Genomic DNA, 22,833 nt, shown 5'->3' on the forward strand with positions numbered 1-22,833 from the left:
GAAAGTAGCGAACTCCAAGTCAGACTGCCGAACAGTCACGAGTGGAGTAACCACAAGGATCAGTCCTGGGTCCTCTCCTGTTTGGCATCTACTTCTCAGAAGTCCAGGCCAACACAAAGGGACTCTGGCTGACTAAGTTCACAGAAGGCTGCAAGTTGGGAGCAATTATTAACTCTCCAAGTGATGCTGACATCCTACAGAAAGGCCTCACTGAGACCAATGACTGGTGTCAAAACCATGGCCATAAGCTTAACACCAACAAATGCGTCGTCATCCCCTTTGGTAAAAACTCAGTTCCCACTAATTGCCACATCGATGGGAGCCCACTGAACACTGAAGGTGTTATAAGAGATCTGGAGACTCAGGTTGACACATCCTATCCTTCGACCACCACATTGCCACTGTGGTCAGAAAGTCCTTCTATGTGGCACATCTCATTAGCAAGGGTTTTGCATCCAGGAAGAAAGAGGTCATCATCTCTCTCCATTTTTCTCTCATTAGACCAATCATTGAGTATAATACCCCATTTGGCATGTACCTCACTAGACACCTGCTACAGCTGGAGAGGCCACAGAAGTACCTCACGAAGAGGATCCTAGACATTAAGCACATGTCCTACATGGACAAACTCAAAAGACTCCAGCTATTCTCTGTCTCATATTGCCTACTTAGAGGTGATCTCTGCTTGACTTACAAAGCCATGTCTGATCTAGCTCTGTTAGAAATACTACATCTAAAGAAATCCCAATTCCTCCAAACCACATGCTCTAGAGACCTCAGCCTCATTACCACAATTAACAGAACATGCTGGAGGGACAGGTTCTTCACCCAGAGACTGCACATGCTCTAGAATAGACTTCCCATACATATCAAGCAGAGAACCTCACTGTCCTTCTTCAAGAGAAATCTTGATGAGTGGATGGGTAATAGAAAGTTCACCACGGGGATCACTCCAGTGGATCTGCTTGACAGAGGCACTGGGGATTAATATCAGGTGGCACGATGGTAGGGCACTTCTATGAGCTAGGCTTGTAAAGGCTCCAGGGCCATTAGCCTAGTACACACCTATGAACCTATAAACCTATGAAATTCTTTCTGCAACTCACTCCCAGTAAAAGGCAGAAAAATCACCATACATAGCAAATAATTCAACATTCCTGCAGTTTAGATAACATTAATTGTTTACTTGAGTAAAAGGCAATAAAATACGAGTTATAATAATTCAACTTATGGAAAAAGGCATGTGATGTAAAGTAATTCCTTACCTGTAATATCTTTACCACAGGATTGAAAAAATCTTACAGCTGGAAAGGAGCAGTGCCAAGTTCATGTATTTTCACCTACCTTCCTCTTTTGCTTCTGAGATGGATCCTTCTCCTCTCATCTTAATTTAAATGTACATTGATTGAGTTGAATTTTCCAGTCCACCTCACAGCACTTCTCTCCTTTCACAGCTAGGGTGATGGAAGCCTAATTTGACACTGAGCTGGTGTCTCTAATCTTTCCTTCCATCTACCGACCTTTCCCAAGCCCATCTCCTTTGCCACTCATTTTACTCCCATATCCTCTTTCCTTAGTATGTTGGCACATGCAACAGTTCTATGAATACAAACTTTATCTCCTGTTATGTTATCTCTTTACCATCCTCTGCCATTGCTTACCACCACCTGATTATAAACTATAAAATGTCTCAGCTGTTTCCATGCAATACAACATACAGCCAGCCCTCTCTCAGGTGAACATCTTTGTTACCGCCTACCATCATTTACAAGTTTATGCTTTGAGACAAGTTTCATTATAATCAACTTCACTTGACAGGTCTAAATCCACTTTGTACTAAAGTGTCCAGTTATCAAAACGTCTCTTCCCACACTGGATTTCCACCCCCACTTATCGACACTGGTCTGCTCATCTTAGCTCCATCCCCAATACCACTACCCTTGCCCCCAATATTTTGATGTTTGTTGACTCCCTTGCCTAAGTCCCATCTGCTGTCTTTACTATCCCTCATGCACTCTTCCAAGGCTTTTCTTTTGCTCTGTCCTTTCAGCCTCTTCCCCTTTCCTCTAGCCTAATGCTTCACCTTGTCCATTTCACTAACAGCATCCTTATGGCACTGTTTCCTGCCTAACACCATCAATTAAAAATCCTACAGTGCTGTGACTTTAACTGTGGATTACAAGAGGGGCAGGTTGCATTGGAGCAGCCAACAGCATAACATACATTGTCCTGCTCAACAGGCTATTTCTTTTGTGCTCTAAATGGGTATAATCTCAAGCTGGTTAGGTTTAGCAGATATTAATAAGGTCTCCTGCTTACCTTACTAATACCTGCTGACTTTAACCCTGCCCCTACACAGAGCCTTAGAAAAACCCTTCACATAACACTGTAATTTTTCCAAAGTGTGGCTGTTTGTTATTGGGTTAACAGATCAGAAGAGCATGTACCTCTTTCAGTCTGTTAAGTTTCAGTGTGTTAAATATTCCGTGTACTGTAGTTGACATTTTGAAGGCTGGTCATTCAGTACTTTGACAAATTGCAGTGGAACTGTATATACAGATCCCATTTTGACAAACATACCTTGATCATTTAAATGTGGACAGCTCAGTGGTGCAGCAGTTGTGTTGTCACCTTACAGCAAGAGGATCTCCAGTTCAATTCTTAGCTGCGGTGCCTTCTGTGTGGAGCCTGTATGTCCTCCCTGCATTCATGTGGGTTTCCTCATACATTCACATTATAAAGACATGCGTCTGGCGTGTTTCTCCCTGGTCCTCTGCTGAAAATGGGTTTTGTTCCAAGTTGGACTTTTCTGGTAAACAAATGTTAAATAAATAAAAGATGTAACTTTTTTTTTAATTGATTTTTCTGTTGTCAAAAGTGAGGTAGAAACTTTAGTGAGATATAGGGTGTCTCTTCTGTGTCTGTGATTGCGTTGTTTGTATTATGTCATTTGTTTCTTTGTGCATGTGACAGGTTGTCAAATTATAATTGTGTGTATGCGTGTGTGTGTGTGTGTGTGCGACAGAAGAGAGAGAGAATGTGAGTGAGAAAGAAAAATAGCTCACACAGGTATTAACTGTACAATGTAAGGTCTTATCTTTCCCTCTCTGTTGTTCATAGATTCATAGGTTCATAGGCATGTACTAGGCTAATAGCCCTGGAGCCTTTACAAGCCTAGCCCATAGGATTACCCTGGCATCGTGCCACCTGACCTTAGTTCCCAGTGCCTCTGTCAAGTAAAGCCACTGGAGTGATCCCCAGCGTGAATTTTCTATTTCCCATCCACTCATCATGATTCCTCTTGAAGAGGGCCAGTGAGGTGCTCTGTTTGACATGCAAGGGAAGTCTAACCTATAGCATGGGCAGTCTCTGGGTTATGAATCTGTCCCTCCAGCTTGTTCTGTTGATTGTGGTATTGAGGTTGAGTTCTCTGGAGCATGTGGTTTGGAGGGATTGGGATTTCTATAGATGTAGCATTTCTAACAGAGCTGGATCAGACATGGATTTGTAAGTCAAGCAGAGATCACCTCTAAGTAGGTGATATGAGACATACAATAGTTGGAGTTTTTTTGAGTCTGTCCATATAGGACATGTGTGTAAGGCCTAGGATCCTCTTTGTGAAGTACTTTTGTGGTCTCTCCAGTTGTTGCAGGTGTCTAGTGAGGTACATGCCTAATGGGGGCATTGTAATCAGTGATTGGGCTAATGAGGGAAGAGTAGAGGGAGACAATGACCTCTTTCTTCCTGGATGCAAAACCATTAGTAATTTGATGTGCCACATAGAAGGGACTTTCTCACCACAGAGGCAATGTGGTGGTCAAAAGAGAGGTTGCTGTCAACCTGTGTTCCCCGATCTCTTATAACTCCTTCTGTGTTCAGTGGACTACCATCAATGTGGTAATTCATGGGAACCAGGGTTTTCCCAAAGGGGATGATGACACATTTTTTGGCATTGAGCTTAAGGCCATGGTTCTGACACCAGTCATTGGTCTCATTGAAGCCCTTCTGTAGGATGTCAGCATCACTTTGGGAATTAATAATAGCTCCCAACTTGCAATCATGTGTGAACTTTGTCAGCCAGAGTCCCTTCATGTTGGCCTGGACTTTAGAGAAGTAGATACCAAACAGGAGAGGACCCAGGACTGAACCCTGTGGGACCCCACTCATGACTGGTCGGCAGTCTGACTTGGAGTCAGCTACTTTCACACTGTGGGTTCTATCAGTGAGCCAGTTTGCAACCCACCTAGTGATATAGGGCTTGATGCATAGCTTAGTGAGTTTTTCTAAGATTCCTGAATGGGGAATGGTATCAAAGGCCTTGGCCAGATTAAGGTAGGCTTTATGAGCTATCTTGCCTTCATCGACAGCTCTGGTGACTGATTCAAAGAAAGCAACCATGTTGAGCAGGCATGATCTACCCTTCACAAAACCAAACTGTGTGGGGTCCAGAGTTTGGAGATTCCCTATATCCTTGTTTATTAGGTCCATGATGATGCGTTCCATAGCTTTGCATATCAGACTCATCAAGTTAATGGGGTGATAGTTCCCAGGGTCTGTAGTCACTCCTCCTTTGTGGAGAGGGATGACTGTAGTAGTGTGCCATTCAGTAGGAACAAAGCCTGAGGTGAGGCTGTGATTGAACAGGGCACACAGGTGAGGTGCCAGTTCACCCTGTAGTTCACATAGAACACTGCCAGGGATATTGTTAGGTCCCATAGAAGCTGTATTCTTGGCCTTGGATAGTGCTGTTTTAACCTGTGCTGCAGTAATACTGGGTGCCTGGCAATCTAGTGCTATTGTGATTGGTCCTTTGGTGGGGAAGAGAGGGCTAAAGTTGGCACTGCATCTGTTCACCAGTATATTGGCAATATCTGTTGGATCAATATAGGAGGTACCATTGTGCAGTAGCTCAGAGAAAATCTGGGTATTGCTGTGGAGATTCTTGACATAACTATAGAAGGCCTTGTGGTTGTCTTTACTATCTGCTGCAATTCTGTTTTCATAGCTAGCTTTAGAGGATTTGATGAGGGATCTGAACATTTTTTGTTGAGGCTGTTAAGGGAGTTTTTCCAGTCTTGGGACTTCATCTTATTCTGCATCAGTTTCCTCCTTCTGTTGTAGAGTCTGTTTATAGCAGGGGGACCACCAGATTGGCTTCCTTTTTTTGGAGGAGAGCGTCTTGGTTCTATTGGGTATGGCAAGATCCATGCATTTGTGTACATGTTTGTACAGTGCATTGGTGTATGATTCGGCGGTCATGCAACTATTCTCCATTTGCATGGGTGCCGTGAATTTAGCCATCTTTGTTTTTAGGAGACCAAAATTAGCTTTAGAGAAGTTTTTCATGGTGGTTACATTTGGGGGGGGGGTGACTTTCAAAGGTGATTAGTTTATGGTCAGATCTAACCAGGGAGGAGTTGACTATTGGTGTAGAGCAATGGTCACCCATGTTAGTAATGACCAGGTCAAGCATGTTTCGACCTCTAGTAGGGGTAAGAATGAGCTGGTTGAGGGCATTGGAATTAATGAATTCCAGGAAATGTTGGGCAATTGTATTGGTACATGAGTAGTTTTGCCAGTTAATGGAGGGGTAGTTGAAGTTGCCCAGTATGACAGTGTTAGGCTGGACCCTAATATTTTCCAGGGTGCTTAGGAACATGGAGTCTTGGGACATGGTTGAAGACCTATAGTAGGCGATGACCTGAATCGCTGATGTACCCAATGTTAGCTGCACCTGAAGTATCTCTGATGCATTATGTTGGGCTACCAGTTTGGAGGTGTGCACATCCTTTATGAATATGGAAACACCACTGCCTTTGGAGCTTTGGTCCAAGTTCTGAGGCCGAAAGGTGTGGAATGAGTTATAGCTTGGTAGTGCAGGGGTGCTTTCTGCTGCCTTGCAATCTTGGAATGTTAGTATATAAAGTAGTGGGTGTGAGGGAGATGCAGACCCCACTTGGGGTGCAGTGGGACTTGTCCCTCTGCAAAAATGCATTTTCCTTTTTGTTTTATGTTTCTTTTTTCTGTTTTGAGCAGTTGACCAAATTCTATCCACTGTATGTACAGGAAAGAAGGTAGCTTCCTTTAATGGTATATCTATGTAGCAGGTGGTGATATTTATGATTTTCCTGCCTTGAGTATGATACATTACACATCCCCATCTAACAGTGTCATTACTAAAATATCATTATAACTGCATACTATATTATCAGTAGCTAGACCCAGTTTATTCTGAACACTCAAGACCATGCATTATAAACGTTTGTGTTGCAAAAAAACTCTAGCCTCCATAAAATGTCTTCTATAACTCTAAAAGCACTATAACGTGTTGCACTAATCACTACATAAGGAAACGCAATAAAATTAAAGTTTGCATATCTAAATCTATAGAAACTGTGAGGTTTACAGTTGCCCACACAGGGAATACCATAAAGGGAAAATTTCCCTAAAGGCACCAACACTGCACAAACCAGTAAATGCATGTATCTGCACATCTTTAATGGTCATTTTTATTATACCAAAGCCTTCTTATTTTATAGTTATCATATGTCACATGTATGCTCCCTACTCAAGGTGTGGTGCATAAAGGTGATGTATAGATGTACATATCTCAGAACTGAATAGCCCCAGGAAGAACAACAGTCCTAGAAGTAGGAGGAATATGTGAATCCAGAAGGAGAAAAGAGGAAGAGAGTAGAGCAGAAGGGGGAGGAGGGAGGGAGTGAATATTTTAACAGTAAAGAGAAGGACATATGCTGTTATGTTAAGATTTTATACAACTATACTATGTCCTTCTGTAACACTGTTGAAGTATTCATAACTTAAGGGAGAGTACAAAAGCTCAACAGGAAACTTGGGAGGAGGAAGGCCCAGAAGAAACCTCAAGAAACTCATACAGGTTAGCTCTGGCAAAGCCAGCTCTTGCTCTGGAAACATCCGTTTTGAAAATGCTTAGTAAAGGTATGGACAGAGGCCCAAGTAGAAGCCTCAAGAATGGAAATGGTATCGATTCCTTTGGTAAAAGCACCAGAGGAAGTGACAGCCCTGGTAGCATGAGCCTTTACAAAGGCAGAAAGACTTTTCCCATGAAAGGAGTAACAAAAAGAAATTGCCATAGAGATCCATGAAGACATGGCTTGCTGGAGAGGAAATAAAAGTTTCTCAGACTTGCAAATGACTATAGTCTTATCCAAATAATATCTGAGCTGTCTATGGAAAGCCAAGATATGAAGAACCTTTTCATTAGCAGACTGTGAAGAAAGAAAGAAGCAGGCAAATTAATAAACTGATTAAGAGACAATTCATTAACCACCTTGGGCATAAAAGAAGAATTAGTACAAAGAGAAACCCTGTCCCTGTGAAAAACTAAAAAAGGAGGAACAGCCATAAGAGCCTGAAGTTCAGACACTCTCTTAGCTTAAGTAAGGGACTAAAGAACAATCGTTCATGTACAATGTTGTTAGGAAGCTGCAGCTGCAGGCTTAAAAGGAGCCTAAGTCCATTTTTTCAAGAATAAAGTTAAGGTCCCAGGAAGGTGGAATAGTTTTTCTGGGAGACCTGATATGAAGGACACCTTTAAGAAATTGTTTAAACTCAAACCTAGAAGACAGAGATAGAGTCAATGGCAGACAAGCAGAAAAAGCTGAAATATGAGCTTTAACAGAAGATTATACTAACCAGCATGGAGCAATTCACACAAATAAGACAACCAGAGGGATCTCCACAGAAAATGGATCCTGGTTACGAGCAGGAAACTAAACAGAAAATCTCTTCCATTTGAACATATAGGATTTCCTGGTCTCCTGCAGAACCCCAAGCATGTCCTCAGCAAGAAGGCACCTTAAAAAGGATCAAAACCTTATCACCCACAATGTCAGTTGAAGGGTGGACAAGTGAGGATGGATGAGAGACCTCTTGTCTTCTGTGAGTAGGTCCATCCTGTGAGGTAACTTATGGTGATTGCCCTTGGCTAGATTCAGAAGAGGGAATCAATGCTGTCTGGATATAAAGGGAGTCAAGAGCAAGATTTTGGGAAGTCCTGCTCTATCTTGAGCAAGACCCTTGGAATGAGAGGAAGGGAAGGAGAGGAAAAGTGTAGAGAAGCATCCCCATCCAAGAAAAAGATAGGGTGTCCACCTACCAAGCCAGAGGACTTGGAATTTTGGTGCAAAAAAGAGGAAGTTGTCCATTCAAAGGGGAGGAAAAAGATCTACCTGAGGAGTATCCCACTGATGGACAATGTCCAGAAACACATCTCTCTGTAGCATCCATCAGTGAGTCTGTGTTTTGGACCTGCTCAAAGAGTCTGCCACTACATTTTTCTCTGAAGAAATTTATACAGCCTGAAGTATCACTTGATACTGGACAGATTCCAGACATGAAGAGCTAGCCTGCAAAGAAGGTAGGACCATATCCCCCTTGTTTGTCTGATGTACTGTGGTATTGTCTGTAATGACTTTGAGAGGCCCTGGAAGAAAAAGGGAATGAAAGGTATGAATGGTGAAAAGAAGAGTTTTCTTCTCTTTGATATTGATGTGGTCTGGCCTCTGATGAGGGGGCCAAAGACCATGGACCTTAAAGGGAAAAACAAAGCACCCCTCCCCAATATGGGGCATCTGAGAAAAGTTCCTGAGATGCGACTGGGTGCTGAAAATGAAGTTCCAGGTTGAGAGCCAGTTGATGAATCAACCACTGAAGCTCGAGTTTGAGGCATGAAAGAAGAGAAGCTACAAAATCTAGAGGATGGCAGTGTTGGAGCCATATTGACTTTAGGAACCACTGTAGTTCTCTCATTGAAGCTTGGCTAGAGGTAGCATATGAATGGTGAAATCCATGAATCCTAGTGCCCTTAGAAACTCCCTGGATGTAATTAAAACATGAGGAAGAAGGGACTGAAAAAAATGTGATTAGAGAAAGAAACTTGGGAGGAGGCAGACAAGCCAGCATAAGGATAGTCTGGAGCCTGCAGCTGAGAAACACATGAGGCTGAGAGGAAAATAGGACTGATTAGTGGAAGTTTATTGTAAACCTTACACTTTTTAAGAGAAACAATATAGTGGCGGTACTGAGGCAAGGTGGCGGGGAAGAAGCCTGAATGAGAAGATCATCCAGATAAGGAAAGACTTGAACCAGTCTGTGAAGGCTGCCAGCCTAGTCAGATAGAATTTTGCAGATAATTCTGTCATTTGTAAATATGAATGTAAACTACAGGCTTGTTGTCTTAAATGTAAAGAAATACTGTTACATGTGGAACTGGAAATAAATGTGACAACAGTGCACTCTACTGACCAAAGTAAACCATGTGGTGACCCTTTGAAGTAGACAATGGTGTTGAAAAGTCTAGATGAAGAAATTATTTCTATTGTTTTAACCAAGAGTTAAATTTATAGATTTAAACATGCAAATGTATTTTTATTGCTCTGCTCCTGACCAGCTGCAAAATAACAAAAGGAGGTGTAAAAGAATGTTGATGCAGTTTCTGTTGGCCTGGGAACACCAGGAAAGTGAAAGAATGATGTAATGTTTATCAGAACTGCAATTTCAATTTAAACAGAGAGACTCAAAAGGCATTAATATTTTTGTCTTGATCGTCCAACTCACAGCACTCTGCCTGTTTTCTTTATGTAAGTTATCTTAGACTTGTGTTTTCATTTAGGAATAGCTAGGAACTAGAAAGATTAGACTAAGTGTTTTCTGTGATGTCAGAACTGTACTACTGATTTAAGTATTTCTGTGTGGTCTCTGAAATGGCTAGCACTGTTAGTAGAAAGTATTGTCTTGTGGTTTTAATTATTTATTTTTTAAATATTTTAAAGCCTTTTTTACTGTGGTTGGTTTGTGTAGAGATAAGTTAAGCTTATAAGAGTACTTGCATGCATTTGGTAAAACTGTACAAGGCCACTCTAATAGCTTTAGCCCTGGGCTATACTACCAATTGGATATTAATATTGCACAGTAATAATTGGACACCCATTTAAGGGCCTTTGAGTAGCTGATAAATAGCTGCATGGTGGCAGGATTACTACTGTACAGTCTGGGTAAAAGGGGCACAGCTGGAGAACCCGTGCCAGCCTTTCCCAGGAGTATCTGTGTGGTTGTATAAAATGATCTCAAAGTGTGTGTGCGTCAGCTACTTGGGTAAGGACATGAAGCACTGGTTGGACAGAGAGGATGCTGGAGATTTTAGCTTGCCCAGTTGGCTGAGATCTGGATCCTATAGCCGTGCCAGTGGGAAGTCTTATTGGGGACCTGGAGAGCAAGGGAGTGACCAGCCCCAGACTAACTGTGATCTTTGTGTGCTCTTAAGGGGCACAGGCATCACACCCTCTCATTCTGCAAAAAGCAGTCACAGGAGTGAGGCATTTGGCAAAAATCTTTGGGAAGTTGAAATGCCAAAAGGCAAAGCAGAGAACTGAAAATGCATGGGAGAAATAGAGAAATGCAAAAACTTTCTGAAAAGGAGATGAATTGAATTGTGAAGATAAGCATCCTTGAGAATTTGGAAGACCAGGAAAGCCTGGGGAAGAAGAGAAGGAAACATAACATCTGAAAGGAACGGATTTTCAAAAAAGATGTCAAGCTGAGAGGTTCAGAATGGGTCTCCAGGTGCTTCCTTCCAGGGAACCAGAAACATTCTGAAATAAAACTCTTTCCCCTCCTGGGAAGGGGGTATATCTTGAAGCCTTGTGCCAAAATTCCTTGAAGTAGTTCTTTGAAGAAAGGAAGCTGTTCCTGAAGAGTCTGAGGGATGCCCAGAAATGGAGGAAAGGTTTTCCATACCATGAAGTATCCCTGATGGAGGATGGACAGAACCCAAGAGTCTTTGAGTAATCCTTAACCAACTGGGAAGGGACAGGGAATGATGAAGAGATAAGGGAACCTGGTTAAGAAAAGGAGGAAGCAAACAGTCCTACAGAACCTGGTTTGTCTTGAAAAGGAGGTTTGAGAAGTGAGAGTCTGAGTAGGCTTAGCAGGAGGAACCATCCAAGTACCCTTCTTATCTTTGGGAGGAGGGTGAGACTGCCTGTAAACAAAACCAGATATAAATGGATAATTCCTGTAGAATGTAGTAACAGGAGAAAGAAATATACACTTCAGTGCTTGCAAGGCCTTATCTTTATCCTGCAGAGACATAAAAAGCTCAGCAGCCACAGAACCAAACAGGTTTTTATTATCAAGATGGGCATCTAGCAGTTTAGCATTAATATCAGAAAAAGGCTGGAGATGAAGCCAAGAGTCACATCTCAAAACAGAAATAAAAGCAGCAGCTCTAGGGGAGGGATTGGCTGCATCATAATTACATTTAATAGAATGGTGGGCTACTTGAGAAGTACAGCCCAGTAATGAGAGGGCAGAGGCCATCCCTTCAGAATCAGGAAGGTCTGAGATAACCGGGAAGCCTGAGAGAGATGGGTTAAAACATGCCATAACATACGGGTCTGGTAGTTAATAGCCTGAAAGGCCAAGGTGACAGTAGTATATACCTTCTTGTCCAGCTGTTCCATAGCTCTGATGTCCTTGCCAGAAGATCATAATTTAGGAAAAGCCAAAAGCTTAGAGGATTTGTTAGAAAAGACAGACGCTACAGAAAGGTCAGCAGGATATTTGTAGAGAAACTTAAACTTACCAGGTGCCTTGTAAAATCTGTAAGGTTACTTAGGGAAAGGAGGTTGAGAATATGGGGCCACAAAAGCTGCTGAAAAATATCTAAAAGGGCAACCAATACTGCAGAGACAGTAGAGAGCTTAGGGGAGTCCATCTGGAGGAGCTGATGCCACCCCTTTTGAATGTCAAAAACCTGTGAACAGTCCCATTTAAAAAATTCCAACATACAAAAAATAGTATCCCTAAAGGAGAGTTCTTCAAAAGGAGAGACTGTGCTAATAGATTCTTCTTTCACAGAGCCATAATCCAAGGAAGTAGAGATCTGAGAGCGATATGCCAAAGACTCTTCCTCCAGAATCCAATTCCTCATCAGAGGACTCCTGCTCTCTGGGCCTCAAAGTCATGTAGAGGACCAAGGGGGAGCAAGGACAGAAACTCCTTTGGGAGGCTTCAAGGTCATCAATGCATTTAATAACCCCTGGGTAAAATCTTGCCATTCATGTTGGGGGTCTTTAGGAGGAGGGGAAACATGATTTTTTTTTCTTTTTGAGAGACTTCTGCTATAAACACCTGAGGCGGTTCAGACCCTTGTCTACATTCAATAAAGTAGCAATCACCTCCCAACCAAGTATCTGTGGAATCCCCATCAGTCACTCAGAAATAATCTGCCAAGGATCCCCCTCAACATCTGCAGCAGATGACTGTAGTGCCCCCAAAGATGTGCAAGAAGTCTGATCCATGCTGGCCTCTGATATGATCACAGCAGAGGAATCCACCAAAACAACCTAGTGATCCTCTGGGCTTTCAGCAATATTCAGAGTCATCTGGGGAGGCGGGTCAGCAGCTGAATCACACCTTATTCTGTTGGCCCTTTTCTTTGCAGGCATCTGACCTTCTGGATAGGAAGACTCTGACATAGCACCCTGTGCCAACAATTTAATATTTTGGTTATCCAGGTAAATGGACAAGGAGGAGAGATGACTATGTAGGGTTTTAGGGACAAACGTTTGGCGAACAGAACCCTTTGTAATGTTGTGAGAAGCACGCAAACAGAAGAGACACTGCTCATGACAATCTTTATAGGGAATTTGCCTCCCACACTGACATTTTACCTTTCTTGATGACATGTAAACCCCCAAAACTAAAAAATGAAGAAAGGATAAGAAACCCCAGTGGGGCACTTATCTGAAACATGGTTCAGTATCCAGCACAGAAGGAGGATCGTTCAGACTGATGATCAATGATGGAATTTGGAATGGTGACAAAATTCTTCTGAGTTATATACATCTGTACATCACCTTTATGCCCCATGCTTTGAGTAGGGAGAATACATGTAACACATCTATAAAATCTTAAGGCTTTGGTATACTGGCCGAATGTAGGGCCACCCTTGCCAGGGAATCCCTTAAATAAAAAATACTGCAACACTGATATGGAAGGACATCTAATAGTGGTCCACATTACAAAAGTCATAAAAAGGAAAATCTGGAAATTGAGAATATTTGAAAATCTTTCATCTGCTGGACTAGGACCAGATATACAAGTCTGAAGAATTATTGAACTGGAACAGTCAGGACATTAAGGCATCACAGCCACATTGGAAGCCCTGAGAAGCATAGACCAACAGGTACAAAGCCAGGATGAGAGATAAGGGAATCTCTAGCCATGGCAGTCACTCTGGAGAAAAGCCTAAGCCAGCAATGCCTATTTTTGCATTACTGCTTTATCAAGGACATCCACTGGTAGAGGGATGGTCATGAATGGTTGTTGTATGCTCAAAAGGTCAGGAGACTGATGGTACATGTTAAGACACTTAGTTGAGATGGATTCACCCAAATACATGACTGGCAATGAAGACTGACAGAGGGCGCACACTCAGAGGTGAGAAAAACCTCAAGATAAAAGTCCAGGGTAAACCATGCTGGGTTGTTAATGTGTCCACCTACAAATTCAACCATATTTTCTCCACTAATGGAGGTTATCATCCAGGAATCAAACATTTTAGGAGAGAATGAGCTGACTGGTGAATCAGCAGCAAGGGATAGTGCAAGATGGAAGGGATTCTTCACAAAACTATGCGAACTTTTACAGGTGCAGAAGTATGGTTTCAAAGCTACATGAGCAGGCAAACATGGACATCCAAGTTAAATTCATTGTTTTGGATTAACACTAAGTGTATTGTGACAGAACAGAGATAAAAGTTTAACAAATGGTTCAGGTGGGGAGTCTCCATGGCAAGCAAACCATTGGTCAGGATGACCTCTTGCAAATACTTGAAGCTGTTAAAGTGTAATATATTTTTAATATGATTAAAATCATAAGGCTCAGCTTTCAATCTGTGATTCACAAAGCTGGACTAGAGTCTGTCTCTCATTCCCAGTGAGGCAACAGGACTGACTTTTGTTGAGCATGTCAGCTGGGAGAGTGGTAATGCTAATTTAAGTCCGTGCCAATATACTGTGCAATTGCCTCTGCTGCTTTTGGAAAGCTTAATAGTACACAGCACCACGTCTGGGAAAGTGGAGATTTATGGATAGGAAATATATACTCCTTAGACAATTTGCTGATGCTGGATAAGGCAAAATTAAGATGCATGAGGGTGTTAGATCAGGGTAACACTTGCGAGATGAGATAGAGTGCCACTTGCAACTGAAAGTTGGAGGGAACAGGAAGGAAGTTAGTCATTCAAGGGATAGAGATGGATGTCACTGCTTAGGTATTTCAGCTGCCGGAACCAAAGCTGAGCAGTCCAAGTTTAAAAAAATCTACCTTATGCTAAAAAAAATAGGGTAAGGGATATGTCCCTCCTGGAGCTGTTAAAATGTTTATAATAAACAGTATGTTAAGGAAGACTTTTTTCTACATCATGGCCCAAGTCCTTATATGGGTGAAAGTGGTTTTGATTTTTTTTTTTTAATTTTCACGGCATCTCTTCACAGGATGATTGCAGAGATGTGGAAGATTCTGTGCATAATTCTTGTTGTTGTTGTTTTGGTTAAGGAAGATGGTTTGTGACCTACTGACTGAAATGGATCATGGTGGCCTCCTGAAGGACATTAAAATCCTAAAGCTGATTACCATGTGGTTGGTAACCTCAGGCGCAGAGCTGTTAATCACAGATGTGTTTCAGTGTAATAATGCTGTAGTGCAGGAGTTAAATAACATAATTTCTAAATCACATGATGTGCAGCTTTTGTTTAGACAACTGCTGGATATTTAACATAACTTTTTCTGATGGGTGTTTTGCTGGTAAACTGAACTCAATCTGTGATAAAATTTCTTATTTGTAGCTCTACACATGTGAGGAAGATTAGCACCAGTGGTGGAGATTCAACATTCTGGACCAGAGGAGATTTTGGAGAAAGCAGCTGACCTAATTCCACAGTCTGAAGTTCTGGTACCAAGCATAAGGAAAACCTACAATAGGACCTGCAAGACCTTTTTGGAAATATTTTCTTACTATTTAGATCAATTGAACAGATTGCGTTCATCAAGTATATAGGTGAGATACTAAGTTCACAGATGGCAAGATGGCAAAGTGGAAGAGCAATCAATAATTAGGATACATCAGGAATATTTGCTTCAATTTTCCTGGTGTTGGGGCTAACAGATGACACAAAGCAATGAGTGGGAAGTTAAAACACCAGGCCAGGGTAAAGGGTAGGCAGGCAGACTCAAAGGTACCCTCTGGTTGTGGACATTTTAATTGTACTACTGTAAGGTTATTTGCTGCATGTGACAATTCTGCAATATATTCTGTGATAACATCCTTTGCAGTAGTGGGGCATTTTAGAGTAATACCCTATTACAGAATGGCTTAGATGGGGCCAATGTGGCCTTTCATGTAGAAGGACAGGATCTGTATGAAATAGATTATTTGTGATTGGCAGACTCAAAGACAGATTAGTTTAGGGGTGGAAAACAAGTCATACTGACAAACAGTAAACTTTCTATGACTAAGTTTAAGTGGGCAGCACAGAGATAAGGAGTCGCTGGCATGTCATATACAATCACTCGCAGGGTACATTTTTCAGGCTCAACAGACTGAAAGGGTGCTTAAGATGGTACTGAGATTTATAGGTACCAATCAAGATTGCTTTTCAGTACATCTCTTTAAGATGGATCTGGGAACCAATCTGTTAGATCAAGAGACAAATACTGATATTGTTAGGAACTGTCAGTGTACTGCCACTTGGTATAGTGTATTAGATTAAAAAAAGATATGCAGAAGGGGAAAGAGATGAACGGTGAGTATAGAAAAGTAATTGCAGTAGTTCAGAAGCTGAAAAAAAAAGTTATGGCGGTTGCTCATAAGAGCTGCTTTGGAGGAGAGTTGTCAAACATTTTTGGTTACTTTGCTGGCCATATAACAGTATAGTTGGTCGGTCAGTCTTTCTGCAGACCAGATAACAGAAAGTTGGTGGGCTCTTTCATATAATGGACAAAAAGAATGCAGATGAAAGCAGGTAGCAGACACCTAAGATAAAGCTGTCTAGAGGTAGGCAATAGCAGCATGGAATGAAGTAGTATACCATGGAATCTGTTACTATGGTGATTTTACCTCATGACAAGATCAGCAAAATCTGGACTGCACTGAGATACATCTGCGAAAAAAAAGACTGGAAAATTTTGTTTAAAAAATTATATTGCGTAGACAGATATTTTGTTTTAAATCATTTACTTCCTGATTTCAAAATTCTATGGTCAAATATGAAGAGTAGGTTAGTTTGGTGGGAAGTTGTAAGCTACATTTCCATGCACTCAGGCATAAAGTATGTTATCATGAGAGAATATAAGGAGTTAAGTATCTGTGGAGTTCTCTCCCTCATGTAATATCACCTACATGATAGAGACATGGTATAGTATAGACCAGATGAGGTACACATCACAGACATTGACCAACAAAAAGCAAAAAAAAAAAACCTAGGAGAAGTCAAAGACGGCATTTTAGAAAATTGGTACTTGGGCATGAAAGGTTGTTAATACATTGAAAGAATAGTCCCCTGGATTTACTAATCTCCTGAGCAGGACTACTGTAGTCCTGCATGGAAGCGGCTGCTTAGGAGCAGGACGGAAGCGTGCCATGCAGATTAATGAAGGCACACTGCCCGACCTCCTAGGCATACATGGAGCGTGTATGAGTGCAGCGGGCATGTCTGAAAGCAGAGCACTCAGAATAAACATGGCCCTGCAAAGTAGAACAGCAGAAAGTGGAAATAAATGAGTGAGGCCGCTCATAGGTGTCCGCATATCCCCACCAACAACACCAGCAACAGCAAAAAGACATAAAGATGAAAAGAAGAACCCCCCGTATTGTTGTCTAAAGCTCCAAGTACAGCTAACCGTAGGTGCGCTGGTGTGCCCATTGCTCAGCCATGGTGAAAGCAGCCCAAAAGGCTGAAGAGGATAACAAGGACGATATATGCAAATGAAGCATGTCAGCAATAGTGTAGTGGGCAGAGATTTGCCCAATGAGCAAGCATTCCCAGTTTGAGTGCCCGCGCAGCACAGTCTATTTTACACAGCAAAGCATGGTATAAGCAATATTTGTAATGCAAAACCCACTAAATAACATAATTTTTATGAACAGCAGTACTGCAAGAATTGCACATGTGAAGAGTCAGTATCATAATGAATAAGCCAGCAGTAAGCAGGCATAAGCACAGATAAGTAGTAGTAAGTATATGTAAGCACTAGTAAGCGTGTGAAAGTGAGTTTGCGTGGGTTTAAGCACTGCCAACACAGATTAAGTAAAGGAGAAGCTAACTGGGTGTAAGACACTGTGACCGGAAGTCAGCAGTACTTACCTCTGCGCAAACCCGCTTACAACCGCTTGAAAGTGCCTTAAGCACACTGTATCCAATGGCTGGTGTTCTGCCCAGCAACAAAACAAACAGTTACTGCAAGGTCGGAACCCAGGACCATGCATACCATACACAAAGCGATTTACCACTAAGCCATGACAGATATGCAGAAATCGTATGTTGTCAGAAACATAACCGCAGCCCAGTCATGCAGTAGTACAGAGAATGTATACCTACAGCTAGATGGGCGTGTGTGTGCAAATATATCACTATCTAAATGGATACAACATATCTATAGATGTAGTCACATATATATAAATATCCGGAGATATATAAATATATATACAAATATATGAACAGATATACATGCAAATGCCAACTACACATATATATGTCAACATCTATATGTCCACATATACACATCAAGTGACATATATGTATGCAGATATATGTCTCCATAGGTATATACGGACATAGTTAGAAATATGTAAGCAAATATATATATACCCACAGAGGTATATATAGCCAGACATCTGTAGATACCAATGGTAGATGAACAGAAACATGTATGTCCACATGCACTGTCAATGGCCCTGAGAGGCCCCAAACAATATATGTCACGTACGAATTTGCACACACCCCCACCCAGCAAAACATGTCTGCCCTGCAATACACTACCAAGCTCATAGTATTGTATGTCTCTCATTGAACTAGGGAATTAAATTAGCCCTCTGTTACGTTTCACATGTCGACATCACATATCCTTTTCCCCCACTCACTAGGCGGGCCAGGCAGTACAAGCCCATCCAACCCAGGCCATCCCCAACCCATACATGCATAACCCACAGTTCTGCTTCCCCCCACCCACAACACACACACAGCCACCATCCCTACCCTGGTTACTGGCCCATAGCTACCACACCACCACACATTGCCCCCCCACCCCCCTCGGGACCCATCCCATATGATGTCCCGACCCAAGTATCCTAGGTGTAGCACACACCATAGACTATGCATATAGCCAGGGTTACCTATGTAACTCTGGGTGTAGATGAAGGTTGAATACCCAATGTTTGGGTTGTCCCACATGGGACGAATGTATTCCTGGTACTAACAATAGATTTCATGTGTGACTCTGTGTACACTAATGGATTTAGTTGTAGGCATCGCAAAGCATACGTGGCATGCAAGGTTGGTTGGTATGCACACGAAACACAGTATCCAGCAATACCAGTCAACATTACAGGATATGTAGCTAAATATTTAGAAGTATATGTGTTTGTATATATACCCATAACTATATAGATATATACCTCCCCCTTTCTGTAGTACAAATGTATACACACATAGATAGACATATATATAAATACTCACATATAGATATATACATATGCAGACACTCATATATCCACGTGGTTTTATATATATATATATATATATATATATATATATCTATATATATCTATATATATATATATATATATATATATATAGATATATATATATATATATATATATATATATATATATATACATATATGCAGACATATGTGTGTGTGTGTGTGTGTGTGTGTGTGTGTGTGTGTGTGTGTGTGTGTGTGTAGATATACACAGATATATAGCTATGATATTATACAGCACTTAAGAATGACATATGTTCACAGGCCATGCCAATGGAGGTGAGGGGCCCAATCAACAAATGTGTAGCACATAGCATGACCCCCCCCCCCCCAGCCAGACAGGGGAAACATACAAACAAGCACATAAACAATGTAAACAATCCACTGCTCCCCAGACCACAGGCAGGATACAACTGGGGGGGTGGGACACAGTGGACCTGAGAAGTCTAATCTTGGAACAGAGACAGGAGCATCCCTTGCGGAACACCCCAAAAATCGTCTTGTTATAGGAGGATGCCCATACGATGACCTATAAAGGTGGGGCATATATGTACCCAGACTACAAGGGTGGGAAAGCCTGATGACCCATGGGTCGAGACAACGTACGAGATGGGTTTCGAGAAGTGGAGAGTGGGCAGTGTGTAGTGGTGTGTTTAGACCCGGCAGGCAGCCAGAGTAAGGATGAGTGCTGTAGAGGAGGTGTGGGTGGGGGAACTATGGGTATGTAATTATGGGTCTAGGCATGCAGGTGTTTGCTGGAGTGGTTCTATTCAGACCGCCCCAGGGATATAAGCAATAGTGTTCACTGGACAGAGCCATCGCCCAACGTGCAGCCACTCCCGCTATGAGTCCCACTGCAGCACAGTCTATTTTACATAGCAAAGTACGGTATAACCAGATGTATTGCTGCAAATCCCACTAAGTAACACCAAAGAACACACGGTCGCAACAACCCACTGTAGACATGTAAGCTGATCTACTTGGCATCACAAGGTATTATTGTTATCCCCACCTCCACCCAGGGGTGTGAGTGCCCAAATCTACCTCCAAATGCAGTGTATATACACAGCTGTTGCTGGAGAAGAAATGGCCACCTGTGGACCTTCCCGTCAGCCTACCTGCACATCCCTGAACATTCCCCCTACTATCTGCCACCTGTGTGCCCCATAAACACCACTTACCTATCGACCCCTGTGTCATTACTACTACTGTTCACAGTCACAGGTAGGTGTCACCCTCTTCCCCAATTATATTGGCAGAATCTGGAACCCCCTACCTATGTGTATTACCTCAGCTATCCCACATGACACATGTAAATAACACATGAAGGAACACCTCAAGCACACTTGGAGCAGCACATGCTCATCACCTGGTGAATAAGCCCCCCCCCCCCCACTAACACTCCATACCCCTAGACCAACTAGTGAAACCGACAACTCCTGTCCTGTCCACATACAAATCCCAACATCCTGCATACCTTCCCTATTGCTCTAACACCAATCATACCAACGGCCTACTATACAGTTACAATGTCCCCCCTTCTACCGACCTACCTACTCCTTCACTATTCACTTTTACTCTAACACACAGGTATGGCATAACTAAACCTAACCTGAATACCTGAGTGTAACCTATCCAGAACTGTTATACTGGAATCACAGTTCACCTTAAACTGACCTATGTCAACAGTCATACCTGACATGTAAACCTGTCCTTTGCATGTATAATACCGGCATGTTAATGTGAACTAAGCATGAAGAATGTGGTACGTAGCTATGTTAAGTCTATTACTCTCGATGAATGTGTACACCTCAGTACTATGTGCAATGTGTAGCTAGGGATTACTGTGGAGCTTCACTCCCCAGGCCACCACTGTCAATGGAGAAGCATCCAGTCGGATTGTCTCTGACAACAAATGTGAACTAAATACATGAAGTAGCATGGTGGTATGCTGCAGTAAGTGGGAGTATGCTTGTTTGGGTGGTGGTAAGCAATGCCCACACTGGTTAAACATTGTGGAGGCCAACTCAGTGTAAGATGCCATAACCGGACGTAAGCAGATCTGAGCCGATCTGAGCATCACGCACACCAGCGCATACCTGCCTACACTTCCTCTACAGTGCCTTAGGCCCTCTGTAGCCAACAGCTCTCATTGTGCCCATTAACAAAGTAATCTGCACTCTTGGGTTCCAACCACCCCCCCCCCCACCCTGCACACTATAGTCTAAGTGAGTTACCACTAAGGCATGGCAGATGCACATTCAGCTGCTGTTATCACAAACATATCATCCAGCACAGTTATTCAACAGTATAGGAGATGTATGTAGGTATGTAGATTAATACCAGCAAACATGTGCACATCATATGTGTATCAGTGAACTGTGCCTGTCCAAACATACTGTGAGAACAGTAGTCTTGCATAATACTGAAGAGAAGAATGAATAACTGTGCATGCCATGGGGGCATGTGGGCATGCTTCATCCACAGAATGTCACACCTGGGGTGTTGGTTCCGCAGAACTGGGGGATGAGGCTGGCCTGGTGTATGAGCAAATCACTGCTTCCCAAACCCCTGGCAGGATGCTACCAGTGGGAAAAACAGTGTAGACCAGCAAAGTCTACCTGTGACACAACAACAGGTCATCCCTGGTGGGACGAACCAAACCTTGTAGGTCACATAGGTTTTTCCACCAGTATTGTAGGAGGATCAAGGGAAGGCTCGAATGTACAGGGACTAAACGGATAAAGAGCCTGCTGAAGCTTGGGACAAGACAGTATAATGGAGGAGTACTGACACGTACAGAGAAGGAAATGTGTGGAGGTGTGGTATGGCTGGCTAGCAACTGGGGAATGGATGGATGCTGTGTACGTGGAGCTCGGGGGCCTGGAAAAGGGAGCATGGGTATGACATTAAGGTGGAAATATAAAAATTAAGCAGAAATGCAATAGGGTAGTGGGCAGAGCATCCGAACAATGAGCAGCCATTCCTGGTTCAGGTCCCACTGCAGCACAGACTATTTTACATGGCAAAGCATGTTATGAACAATATTGTTGTTGTAAGACCCACAAAATACCAGAAATATATAAACTGGAGTAACGCAAGATATGCACATGTGACGTATCAGTGTCAGAAGAAATAAGGCACTAGCAGGCAGGTTTAAGCATAAATAATCAGTAGTAAGCATATATAAGCACTAGTAAGCATGATTAAGTGTGTTTGCGTGGGAGTAAGCATTACCTACACAGAATAAGCAAAGTAGAAACTAACTGAGTGTTAGAAACTGTAACCGAAGGTTAGCAGTGCTTAGCTCCATGCAAACCAGTGCATACCCACGTACAACTGCTTTAATGTGCTGTAATCACTCTGTACCCAATGGCCCATGTTCTGGCCAGCAACAAAATAAACAGCTACTGCAGGGCTTGAACCAAGGACCCTACACACCATAGACAAAGGGATTTACCTCTAAGCCATGACAGACACAAATGAAGTTGGTGAGGTCAGAAACATGTCACCCAGTCCAGTCATGCAACAGCACAAAGAATGCATGCCTACAGCTAGATGGACGTGTGTGTGCAAATATAATACTATCTAAATGGATACAACATATCTATAGTTGTAGTCACATATATATATATATATATATATATATATATATATATATATATATATATATATATATATATATATATATATATATATATATATATATATATATATATATATATATAGATAAATATATATAAGAAATATCCAGAGATATATACATATATATACAAATATATGCACAGATATACATGCAAATGCTGATAACTATGCATATATATATATATGTCAACATCTATATGTCCACATATACACAGCAAGTTACATGTATATACGCAGACATATATCTCCGTTGGTATATACGGACATAGTTAGAAATATGTCAGCAAATATATATACCCAGAGAAGTATATATGGCCAGACATCTGTAGATAGTAATGGTAGATTAACAGACACATATATGTCCACATGCAACGTGAATG

The sequence above is a fragment of the Protopterus annectens genome, chromosome 4.part0 (assembly GCF_019279795.1).
Source record: "Protopterus annectens isolate FY-2018-M chromosome 4.part0, PAN1.0, whole genome shotgun sequence".
Lineage (NCBI taxonomy): Eukaryota > Metazoa > Chordata > Ceratodontiformes > Protopteridae > Protopterus > Protopterus annectens.